This window comes from Triturus cristatus, chromosome 1_2 (assembly GCF_964204655.1).
Source record: "Triturus cristatus chromosome 1_2, aTriCri1.1, whole genome shotgun sequence".
Lineage (NCBI taxonomy): Eukaryota > Metazoa > Chordata > Amphibia > Caudata > Salamandridae > Triturus > Triturus cristatus.
This window is the reverse complement of record NC_140580.1, coordinates 456,072,612-456,085,687: the sequence shown is the minus strand read 5'-3', so window position 1 is coordinate 456,085,687 and position 13,076 is coordinate 456,072,612. Positions and strand designations below refer to the sequence as shown.

Here is a 13,076-nt window from a genome sequence, read left to right as displayed (position 1 = left end):
CAGTAAGCTCAAAACTTGCATAATCTTCGCCTCCAGTCCTGACTTAGAATGAAAAATTTCATGTGGAATTTAAGTGGGAGGTTTCAACTTAAATTGGTCATTTAATTGTCAATTTCCAGAACGACCTGTTAGTCATACTTCTAAATCTAAATGGAACACAACTAGGACTAGGCGCATTTCACTATTTCTCTTCATAGTGACACTTGCACCCAGTGTTACTTTAACGGAGAAGCAAGGAATCTAACAGTTCGTAACAAACAGAAAATAAAAATAAAGTCAAAAGACACAACTGACGTTTGTGAGCTTGCGAAAGACCAACGAACACTGCACTATAAAATGTATTCTCTTGGTGCTTGTATGCCGCATGCGACAATAATGGTTTGGTTTTGAAATAGCCAATGGCTTCCAGACTTGTTAACTTGACATATTGGCAACAACTGTCCCCCTGCGGCCAGATATGGCTCTCTCCCACTCACACTGCATCTTACATGAAGTTAAATTGTCGGTTCACGTTAAGCTGCTTAGATTCACAGCGTGATCTGTAGTTTGCAGCTGTATCATAATAATAACTTGTTCTTGCGTTTGAGAGTGAATCACGGTTAATGCAGCTGCACAACAATGTTTAATCATGTCATTTCCCTGGTTGAATCTAACTAAAAATAAATGAAATACAAACAAAACAAATTGAGTTATTTAAAGAAAAGTACGTTCACACTGTTTTGGTGTGCCCGCTATGTGTGACCTGACTGCAGCTGGAAAAGTTCAGAAATATTCACAAATGTTTCCAAAGAACTACAATTAGTATAACTGGTAAAAAATAATATTAAACTTGATTTCCAGATGACTACATTTGTTGTAAGCTCTTTCGTGGGCCACTAGAGTGAACACTTTTTTCTCACTGATATTTTATTTATTATCAAAGCAGTTCAAATCCATGCGTAAAACAAATATCAATTTATGTAATTGGAATGCATTTGTGTTTTTTGCTAGAAAAAATAAATTGGTCGCTTGGTTGTGGTTCTGCAGAATCAGAATGTGAATTAGTGCAGTGAACATGCACCCACTAAAATCTATGAAATAAAAATTGCATAACGTTGATTTAAAATTGCATGTCCTTTCTAAAATATCCTTCCAGTTGTTACTTAGGACTGCAGATAAAAGTTTGAAATGGACCTAAAAGTGTGTAAGTTTCGCACACGACAATGTTAAACGCTCTAATTTCATTGGCTTATGACAGGTTTTTAAAACATTTGTAGATGTCTAATTAGCTCAAGCATAAGGTACTCTTATCTACAGATGTAAATTAGTAATACATCTGTACATATTGCTGTAAATCATGCCCTAAGCGTGCCTAGCACAATGGGCGGCTCTTCCGTACTGGCAGTAAAAAGTCGCCCCACTGGTCAGTCAGCAAAAAATAAAATGATAGTTAAACAATATTATCATTTTATTTTCCACTGACGGAACTGCCATGGAATCTAGGGTATGGCCATGCCATGGAAGGGAAAAGACTTGTGGACTGTAATTGCGCATGTCGGTTTGGCTGTCTGTCTTAGGATGGCCAAACCAACATGCTCACATTTCTTCCAAACCCAGATGTGTTCCACAGCCCGATGGAGAAATGGCTCTCTGTGCCTGAGTGAGTGTCAGACTAGCCCGCTCAGGCCAATGCTGGTGCTGCTTTCATACTTGGTATAGCATGAGATCAATGTCTGGATTGGGTGGCGACCCTGTGCTTTGTGCCCTTTTGACTACTGGGAGGAGAGGAACACCGAGGCAGCCGGCAGCGTCAGCATCGGCAACAGGACAGGCACGTTGTTTTTTTATTATTATTCCCCTAAGACCTCCCCACCTCACCACTTTGGATCTGCGGCAGCCGCCACCACCTACTACTTGGAAAAGGAAGTAATGCATGCATGGGTACTGTAGCACCAATTTACAAAATTGAACGTACAGGCATGCATGTTTTATATGTGTAGTTACTAAACACAAAGTATGAGCAATGCTTAATTGGCAACAACAAAAATACGTGCTGGGGCTCTCGTTAGGAAGGCACTGCAGCCTGCACCACATATTGCCATTTTCAAGCTGCAAAGGATAGCGACAACACAAGTACTTACCATCACACTCATACAAGTGTGACAATTCGGACTATTCCAGCTCCCAAAAGCTGTAAGAATGGCTTGGGCGCCAGGGAATAGTCATTTTTAATGTATATTGACTGTTGTGGTTATTTCCAAATTAGAGAGGCAGCGCCAACTTGTGGTGGATTGTCACACATGCCAGTCTTTTTGTTTGTATTTTTTTTACAGAGAATTTTGTATTACTATTTGTAATGTGAGAAATTACAAAGTAACAATAAAAAGAACAATATTTATGCAGCATTTCAAAAATGAAAATACCGTAAACAGACTCCAGTATAATTGTTTGAATGAATAAGGGATGAAAGTAAAAATATTTTACTGTATATTATACAGAGGAAGAGGTAACTATAATTTGCTTCTCTCTTTTCCTTGTCTTGTGTTATTCATGTAGGACAGAATTTTTTTCATCACATGCTTTTCTAAATGAAAAAGTTGCCCATATAATTTTTTTTTATTAAGAAACTAAAGACTGATGTTTTTGGCAATACTTGTATTTTACCTTTGCTGGATTTAGTTTCTTTCTACATCCTCCGAGCTCACCGTGACCGGCATCCATTGTGGATATTTTGGTCCAGATGTATGTACCTTTTTTTAGCCCACATACGGGCAGATTCACAGAATCGGGCCGTTTGCTAACAGAAAAAAGGCTTTCTTAAATGTATCAAACCCAAATTGTGATTCGGTAACCTGTTACCAAATAGCAATTTGGGTTTGCTATTTGGTATCAGGGAGGGGGCATGTTTAGGGTGTCACTTACTAATACCAATCGCATCAGTATGTATGACTGTTTTGTGACTGAAAATGCGGGTATAAATCATTTGCATTTTACCGCCTACTTCAAGTAGGTGGCAACCCATTTGCAAATGGGAAAAGGTCTCCAAGGAACCCCTTCCCTTTTGTGTATTTTTGTAAAAGCATTTTTTAAGAGCAGGCAGTGGTCCCACGGACCACTGCCTGCACTTAAAAAATCAAAAAAAACTTTAATTTTTCTTTTTTAAATGCAACCTGTTTTCCTTTAAGGAAAGAGGGTTTCATTTAAAAAAATGATTGTTTTATTTAAAGGAAATCACAGACATGGTGGTCTGCTGACTCTTGCAGGCCATCATCCCCGTAATTTTGGAGATTCCTAGGGGGTCGCAAATTGCGACCTACCTCATTAATATTCATGAGGTAGGTCATTTGTGATCCCCTAGGAATCACAGAAAGTGTTCACCACACTTTCATACATGCTGTATTGCAATTTCCTAATTGCGAATCCTTGCAAAATGTTATCTTCATACATCTGGTGCTAGGAGTGTTGTCAGTAATGGAGATTACTTCCAGCCCTCCCATAGTTGAGCCCTTGATGGTAGCCCTCCGACCAGGCCGTAGACCCTTCACAATGACTCAAACATGGCAGACACCCTAACCAGTGGCTTTGGTGCTGCATATATACCAGCAGTTTGTGCAATGATGGCTGTGTTCTTCCTGGCATTCTTGAAGAACTTCTGTGCCACAGGAGGTACGGGCAAGTGGCTCCTTTTCAAGGGATGATACCTGAATGTGAGTGTTTTTATATGTTGCTTTGATATGAGCTATTGGGATTTCTTCAAACTTCTTTCCTCCCCCTCTTAAGCTGCTGCTTTCTCCTGGCATTGGTGGGAATAGACAAAAATCCCTTGAGCTTTGGGTTTCTGTGACTTCAGCAGTTCTACTAGCAATCTCTGCTGGTTGATCCCATTGGTTTTTGTATGCCTGTGTGCAGACCTCTGTATAAAGCAACGTTTAGAGCCAATATGGTGTCTGTGGACCTTGCAGGGTAAAGAAGCTGTCTGTACGTAGCAGCAATGAGGGACCTCATGACCTACAAACCCTGTGTCGCAATCATGAGATGCTTCAATGGCTTAGCTAGGCAGTCTCCAAGACCAACAAGCACTGGTGCTGACAGTTAAGTGCCGGTCCTGAGCACCAGAAACCACCGGCCCAAATTAAGCTCTGCATATGAGTACGTTACGCACTCATATTTTCCACATAAGAGGGGGAACAGTTTTGTTTTCAGGGGATGACAAAAAACACAAGCCAAGGCCTTGCACCGGAAATTACATGAATTTACACAAATGTGTATGTCTTTAGGTATTCAAACCTTTTTGCAATTCCTTTTCTGATTACATGTATTTGTTACCCACCTGTACAGTCTTCACAGGATCTATGTATGACAGGGTGGAAAAAAATGGTATAAATATACTTATATAGTGTAAATAACAACTACTAAATAAAAAGGCAGTAAACAAGTAACAGAGCTTAACTATTTTCATGAAAAGGGCTAGCAAAATAGGCGTACAACAACAATAGACTTCCATATTACATATTTATTTATCTACTTTCTGTCATCTGTAAATTTTACATGAGTTGTAAGTAAGAAGATTACATAAATATCCAAATTGTCATCAACTACACACCACTGCACACCTTTTTATGTGTACTTTAGTATTGCATTTTATATAGGTGAATTTTCCTAAGCTTGTGAATCTCGACATTGGACTCTTGGCTCCTGCCTGAATGACATAATGATTTAATATCTAGGCTAAGACTGTGTACTCTATACCATAAAAAACAATTCTAAGTAAGACATGTTCACAGTATTATTTAGATAAACATCTAAGTTGAGGATAAAACATGTACGACCACCTGATATATTAGCTGATGGCGAAGGATGGTATAAGATAATGCTGTCTGCTTGTCAGTAAAACCTTTTTTTCTAAACAAAGCACAATGTATTATACCACTCCTTTCCAAATTAAATAAACTGATAAGGAACGAGTAAGAGTAAACAAAGGCAGACAAATGAAGTCTCTATATGCTTTGGTATTATTATCAACCCACAAATACCAATACTGTGCAGTTTTCTCAGAGAACAGTATTACCTTTCAATTAACAGTTCTGATGGTTGTAATATTGAAGAATGCAGTACTGATGCACATTTTCCTACATTCCCAGATGCAAAATTTGTTATTCTAAATTGTTTTGCCTGAGTTGACTTTATAGGTATACTATTTAATTATTATAGTCTAAATCCCCTGTGGTCCTTGTAAAAAATTCCTAAACTTAAGAAGGTACATGAATAGCCCCTTATAAATTCTAAGAGAGTCTTAAATTAATACAAAGATTCACTTCTGAGTTCTTCTCAGAGGATTTTGATTTAATCGTTTGTGGGTTTATGCCCAGTACTCCATTTTAGCACACTACAATCTCCAAATATGATAGTTGCCAACATTTTGGCATTTGGTTATGTCCACTAGTTTAGACAGTTACCAGAGCTTTCATCCAGCGGCGGCCGGCAAGGTTAATGGGTGGCTGCGCACGTGGGGGGGAAAGTGCAGGGGGGAATTGCTGGGGAGCGCGCGTAGGATTGCACATGCTGCAATTTTAAAAATAAACTTACCTTGCTACCAGCCGGTTCCCGCATCTCTGCTCTCTGCACATCAAGGAACAGGAAGCAGGCTCCACTGACCAATCAATGCAGCATTGTGATTGGTAAGCACCCAGGCTCCCTTGACCAACCGCAACGCTGCAATGCAGTGTTGTGATTGGTTTTGAGCATCCTGTTCGATGCGTAACCAGGGAATGGGGGTCGGGGCATGTTCTCCATGCAGGTTGTAATGCAGCCTATCAAACAGTCATTGCGCACTCAGGAGTGGGCAAACCACTCCTCCCTTGCCCAGCTCCAAGAGCAGAGCAGCCCCGGCCACTCACCCACCCTCAAAGCATCAGGAAGCAGCCTAAAATGATAATAACGCAAAGTAATTATCATTTTTGTTTCTGCTTCCCACTGCTTAAACGCAGTGGGGTGACGCTCCTCCGCCATAGCGGAGGAGCCACCCCTGCTTTCATCACCTTGCCTGGGACATTTTCCCTTTCGTATAATGATATCTTTTTTCCAGCTTAGAATGTTTTATTTAATCAGTGAAGTACAAATCAAAGAGCGGAAGAGAATGACAAAGCCAATAGTAGAGGAGTAGAGTGTCAGTATGAGTTCATGAAGGTTTACAGTACTCCGATGTGAGAAAAGTTACATGCAGAAGATTCTTACAGTACATAAATAAATTGTTAATGGGAGCCAAAATGCATCTCTATTGATGGCAGGAACTGAGTAACCCATAAACTGTCTATCCAATCTATGAAGGTGACAAACCGCAGACCACAAAGCGTTAAAGGAAATATTTGAAGAACACTTCCAATTTATGATTATTTGCTGAAAAGCAATAGCCTGTAAAAGGTCTAAATGTATTGCGAAGTAGGATAGAGTCATCATTGTGATTATCGAGACTTCCTAGAAATACATTAGGGAAAATAAATGAAGATGATGTATGAAAAAGGTGAAAATAGATGGACATAAAAACAGCCTATGCAATAAATCACTGTTTGGCTGAGTACTTGACCAACAATTGTTTGTGGGTGTTAGGGAGAATTTAACGGGCATGGAGGGAGACATAGAAGTCTATCATAAATAAAGAATGAAGTCTGATAAGTGTCAGCTGTTTTCGAGGTTTTTTATTAATCTTTAGCCAAAGTTTATCTCAAAGAGAGGCTGACCAGGTAATACCAATATCTGACTCTCATTGCAGTTCAATCTTAGATTTCAGCCTTAGCGGAGGGGGAGATAGAAGCAAGTTATAAATAAGAGATGCTTTAGGATAAGATGGTAAAATATGTTACAGAGGAATAGGAGTAGGAGATGATTACTGAGAGTCATCCAAAGAACAAAGAGCATATTGGACTGTATTTCATAGTAGAGAGAATCGAGACTGAAATTAAGTAGGGCAATGACATTTTAATTGAAGTCAAAGAAAGGAGATAGGATGATTATCCCGAAGGAGATCAGAGACGCAAATAATGCCTCATTCTCTCCATGATTGCCAATATATTGATATATTTCTAAGTTTATTAAATGTGTTATATTCCGTGAGGGTAACTGGAGAAGCTCCTCGTCGAGGGCAGATAAGATGAAGCTAATAAACAGGTATGTTTGATCACTGCAGGAGTGACAATAGAGGGACACAAAGAAAAATAAATAACCTCTTGAAAAGCCTGTTGGAGACAGAAAGCTTTGTGATACTGATGGAAATCTAGGAAGTAAACCCCTCCCCCACCCCTGCGGCTTTTTAAAGTTTTGCATAAAGTATAATGGAAAAGACCATCTTTCTAATAGAATCTAAGTGACCCCACCAGGATAAAAAGAGTGGGTTTTGACTTGAAAATGACTACCTCAGATTTGGATATAACTTTCTTAATGTTGATATGAACTATCTTGTTAATATAGTTAGTGAACCAAAGACCTAAGTATTTGATCTTGGAAGAATTCCAAATGAATCCAGATGGCTCATATTAATCTTTGGTACAACATTTGTTTAAAGGAAGGAGTTCAATTTTGTCTGCATTCATTTTATACCCAGAGACAGCTGAGAAGAGAGAGAATTGTGTGAAGTAAGGCAGGTAGGGAGAGCTCAGAGTTGGAGACAAAAGAAGAATGTCATCTGGATAAACTGCTAATTTCAAGGATCAAAACAGTGTGTTTTTTTGTTTTTGCCCTGAAGAAGTCCGCGAGGACGAAACCCGTTGGCTACGGTTTTACCTTGTCAAAAAAGAAGAAGTCTTCAATAAAGGATTTTTAAATAACAACTCTGCTGAATTGCCATTTTTGCTCAGATATATTTACATTGCGGTCATAAATCTCTGCAAACATGTTATAATGCACATTAATGAGGAAGCTGGGATGGTAATTTTTAGAAGAGGTGGGCTCTTTATCCCCTTCAAAATTGAGACATATTCTAGCCTATTAGAATGTACCAGTAGTTGAAGAAGAAGAAGTGAAGACATTGAATAATTGCAATAATCTACGCACAACAATGTGAGAAAAATGAAGGAAAAATCCACAGAAAAGCTATCCAAGCCGGGTGTTTTGCTTTTCTTAAGTAAAGAAGTTTCTTTATGGCTTTCTCAATCAATGTCATTAACCTTAGGGTTCACAAAATTGCTTAAGTGAGCATTTGTCTCCGATTGAAGATGAAAAAAATCTGGGCCTATATGGAGATTTATAACTATTTTCAAATTCACAAAGAATTTCCTTATCTTTGAAAATAAAATTTCCTTGAGAGTTCTTCACGTAATCAATTTTAGTATGTTGTTTTTAATCTTGAGATAATTAGCTAGAAGTTTGCCAGCTTTCTTAGAACCTCCATAATAGAAAGCACTACTTTTGAGTAAAATGGCAGCGGAAGAGTGAGTAGAAATTTCTTAAAGCTTCATTTTGGCTACGACTAGGTCTCGAAACATACTACTGGATATGGATGAGTAGTATCTCTGCTTTAGCAGTTTAAAAGAAGCAACCAACAATTTATGTTATTTTACAAATGTCTGTTTCTTTCCTAGATGGGTAATTAATTATGAAACCATGAGCAGTAGCCTTAAACGTGTCCAACACCAATGACACTGATATGGTGGGATCATAATTTGTAAGAAAAAAAACTCTGAAACAAATGCAGTGAAGGACGAAGAAAATTCATTGCCTTTTTATAAAAAGTTATTGAGTTTCCATCTGCCTGACAGAGACTGCTCCAGGAATAAATCCAAGTCAGTAATGGCTAGAGCTTGATCCAAAATCAAAATAAAACTAATCTCCATGCCAAGAACGCTTTGAGATAGTTGAGCACTATAAAATATGTGGTCTTATCTAGTGAGTGAATCAATTCGATGGGCAGTAAAAAGTATATTCTCTTAAATTGGGGCTGCATTGTCTTAATGGGGTAGTCAAAGCTCTCTGAGAAATAGTTGAGTGTAATTGTTTGTGCATTTTATATCATCATATTGAATTATTTTCTTTGCAAAATTGTGCCAGAAAGTTAAATAATTTTGTGTGGGACTGTATACATTAAAAATGTGAAAGGACTCTTGTTAATTAAAAATTCAACAAAAATCTATCTACAATCATCATCAATTTTATGAGATAAAACATTACAATCCAATTTTTTGTTACAAAGAATAATAACTCCATTGTTCTTAATAAGTGCCAGGGAAACAAGAACTTCACAACTCAATTACGTTGGAGTTTCAACGCTTCAAGGTCCTGACCCTCCACACCCTAGAATTGTATCCTTGGGTGTGTGGCTCATTATTTTTGTCACGTCCCTCACCACTATGTCTATGTAAAGTCCTTCCTCCGATTGCCACAACTCCGTCAGGCCGCTGGGGGAAGTATACCATTGACAGACCCAACAAGAACTCCATCGATGGAATACTAAAGGTCCACTCATCTTTAAAGGGAGCGGTCGGACCATAGGTTTGGCAGGCAGTGTATCCGCCAAACTCTAAATCAGGCCCTGAGATTCAAATTCTATGGATGATATTGGATTTTTATCCCCTGTCCTGCCAAGTGTACAATTGAATTATTGAAAGCATTTCTTCAAACATTAGGTTTAGTAGTACAAAAGGATATGTCGTTCTCTGTCACATTTCCCCTGTATTTTACAAGCTCTAAATGATGATGTGATAAAGAAGAGATTCCCAGTCCACAAGAGCTTTGAACAGAATGATTGCTATTCTAATTTGTACAATAATATGGAAAATCCCACCGAAGAGCTCTGGTAAAATATAATATGAATATATATTACAAAACTACAGAAGGAAACTCTGTAGTTGCAGCGAGAACCAAAAAGCAAACAAAACTGAATGGCACTAGTTAGAAGCTGCATTAGTGTCCAGAGCTGAGAATTTTTCTAAGCAGCATAGTTAATGGCCCTTCATTATGTAGACTTAATGTAGGATAAAAAATACTGTTTCATTGAACATGTCTTGGCTATAGAGGCTTATGTCTTCAGATTACGCCATCTTAAGGTGCATGTTAAAGCTTGAACAACAATAAATGTATTCTCAATTCAAATCTTACAGCTTGGATCATGGCAAACGATGAGAGCTGCAAAATATATTTTAGGCTACTGCTCTTTTTAGCATCTAGATCTTTGCATCTAAAGTTAAGAATTTCACTCCATAAAATTCTTGGTGACTTTACTAATCATAGCTTTAATTCATGGATTAAATGAGTGCCCTCCATAATCTTAATTACATTTATTCAGACCTCAAAAGGGCATAAAAGCCCCTACTGCTGCCTTCTCTTAATGAGTCTCTTAATGAGTCAAATTCTAGACTCATGCAAGGGAAGCCCAACACCAAATATTTGTAAGACTCCTCCTCCTGCATTTTAGTCCCTTCCAAAAGCCAAGAGAGATGTTTGGGTTCAGACCCAAAAACCAAAACTTTAATATGACTAAGTTTACTTTTGTTTTTTTGGCACAGCATTTACAAAAAAAAAATAGATTCCCATTGTAGGCTGATTGTAGCGCATTTCATAGTAAATAGATCATCCACACACATTAAATATTGGGCAATCACAACATTTGTGTTTGAGTAGAAAGAGATAACCTTGGCAAAGGTCTTTGATAGCTCTGCCAATGGAGTAAAAACAAAGTAGGAGCTAACACACAACACTGCTTTACGTAGGAGCTAAAACACACAACACTGCTTTAAACCCTTGGTTTCAAGAATTCAACCAGTCCTGGAACCATTCGAATCAATTTATACACAAGCTCAGTTTGAACAATGAAGTGCTCTAAGTATTGAGAGCAGACCTGCAGGGACACTCATTCCTATTATCTTCTGCCACATAATTTCTCTATCAAACAAGTGGAATGTTGTTCTTAAATAGACAAAGCAGCAAAAACTGTCTTTCCACTTGTTCTTTGTTTTTTTGTGCAATAACCCACAGACTGAAACAATAATCAAATGTTCAATGGATTTCTGTAAACACATCATGTTCGACTGAAATCAGAATGTTCCCAACAATCCAATCTTCTAAAGAGTGTGTAATTATTTTGACAAACAACTTCACCCAGATATCAATCAGACTTATTAATCTATAATTTTTAGAAAGGAAGGATCATCTTTTTAATATAATGGTTTGATTGCAGCCCTGTAGAACGTTCAGGAAAAATTCGGGCTTGAGTAATCCAGTACAAAATCTGGCATGGAATTTCAGCCCACCAGTCTAACTATGCCTTGGCAATTAAGGCTTGGAAATTATCCAGACATGCAGCTCTACCTACATTTAGGGAAAGGACTGTACTTTTCATGGAAAATAGGTTTACTAGTAAGTCATCCCTGAAACAATCATAGTGCCGACTCGATTGTATAATTCCCCCAAACAAACATATCCACTTCTCTTCAGTAATTACATTGCTTTGTGTAACTTGAAGATTTCGAGAATCAGTTAGCAGAATTTCCTAGGGTCTTTAGAGGCAATGTTTTTTGCCATTAAAGGCCAACATTTATTATAATAACCAGATTCTTTTTCAAGCAGTACAGCTTTATATTGGTTTCCTAATAATTTGTAATTCAAAAGAGTGTGTTGGCCACACCCTTTCTTTGCATTTATTCTCATTTTCTTTAGTTTCCTGTTTGATCTCTGACTTTTTACTGCTGTTAAGATGTCTTTTATAGAAGGTTTCTCGAAGGGAAAGTACATATTTTTAATTCCACACTTCAATAGGAGACCACAGGCCAGATGCATGAAGGGATTTTTATAGCAGCAGAGGCTCTGAGTTTCAAAATTGTAGCTTTTTAGATAGTGAAATGGCCTTTTGGTATATATAAAACCCAAAGTGTGCTTTGGTGACAAGAGACAGAAATGCAATTAGGGTTTGCAAGTATACACCAATCCACCATTTAGAAGGACCTGTTTATGGCGTCCCTTCCAAATTGCGATTCCCAATGGGATGTATTAATATTTTGTGGCCAAAGAATTTTTCATACCGTATAAATATAGTGCTAACTAATTTGACAATGGGAAGGGAACCACTTACAAAAACTTGCCTGTGGACAAACTGCAGCTGGTACGTTATAGGGCCCGATTCACAAAGGGCCGCCACACCCATGGCTGGAGGGGGCCGCACTTGTGGCGGGGGCTCGGCACTCATGGTGGGACCTCCACAATGAGTAGCTGTAGTGCCAAGGTCCCACCATGAGTGTGGGCCCTCCGCCACGAATATGGGGCCTCTGCTAAAAGTGCGGAGGCCCTTTGTAAATCAGGCCCATAGACTGATGAGAGATGGTCTTAAGTGCAGTCCACCGAAGTGGGCTTAAGCTGTAACTTGAAGCCCTCAGCGATGACAAACGTTTTCTAAGGTAATTATGTACATATTAATTGTAAGCCTCTTGTAATTTTTGTTTTAAAGTGCGCTGCGGCAGTTCCTTGTTAATGTGCCATATGGCAGCTATGCTTTTCACTCTTTTGGTTGTGTTGGGCATAGCACGCCTTGAAGAGGTCACCCCAAAAAAATTACACCTTCCGTCCTCGCTATTCTTGGTAGCCAAAATCGAGTGCTTTACACATTAACGCTTTACAGATTAACCTGCTCACATGGATTCAATACATTAAAAAAATAAGAATCCTCTGATAAAAAGTTAAGACTTGTGGTACTTTTAAAAAGACTTATAATTACAATGCTTCTATAAAATGAATACTGCATGGAATAGAGAGGAGTTTTACAATTTTCTCCTATTGCTTTTCATTTATTTATATTTTTAGTCGGTCTTTTACAAATTTGATTGATAGCAAATACATGTAACAGTTTTTATAATCTAGCAGTATTCACTGTATCAACTTCGAAAGTATGCTAGGCTGAGTGAACCCAATGGATTTGAACCTGTCATCTTCAAGTTGCCCACATGTTATGACAATGTATTCGACAGCCCACTGAGCAAACTAACCACCAATGAATAAATGTTGATATTTGGGTAAGGATCCTATTCTCTGGGCTGCAGTGTAATGAGTTTAGAGTATGAACATTCATTTTGGACTATGACATTGACAGAGCTGGTGTCCATCCATAAATCAGCAGGGCC

The 13,076-nt window shown here is 38.3% G+C and overlaps 1 pseudogene; it reads right to left on the bottom strand.

The window, feature by feature from the left end:
* Positions 1-2,665: 2,665 nt before the first annotated feature.
* On the bottom strand, positions 2,666-3,984 carry LOC146867487 (small ribosomal subunit protein uS11m-like; annotated as a pseudogene).
* Between the last annotated feature and the right edge of the window lie 9,092 nt (positions 3,985-13,076).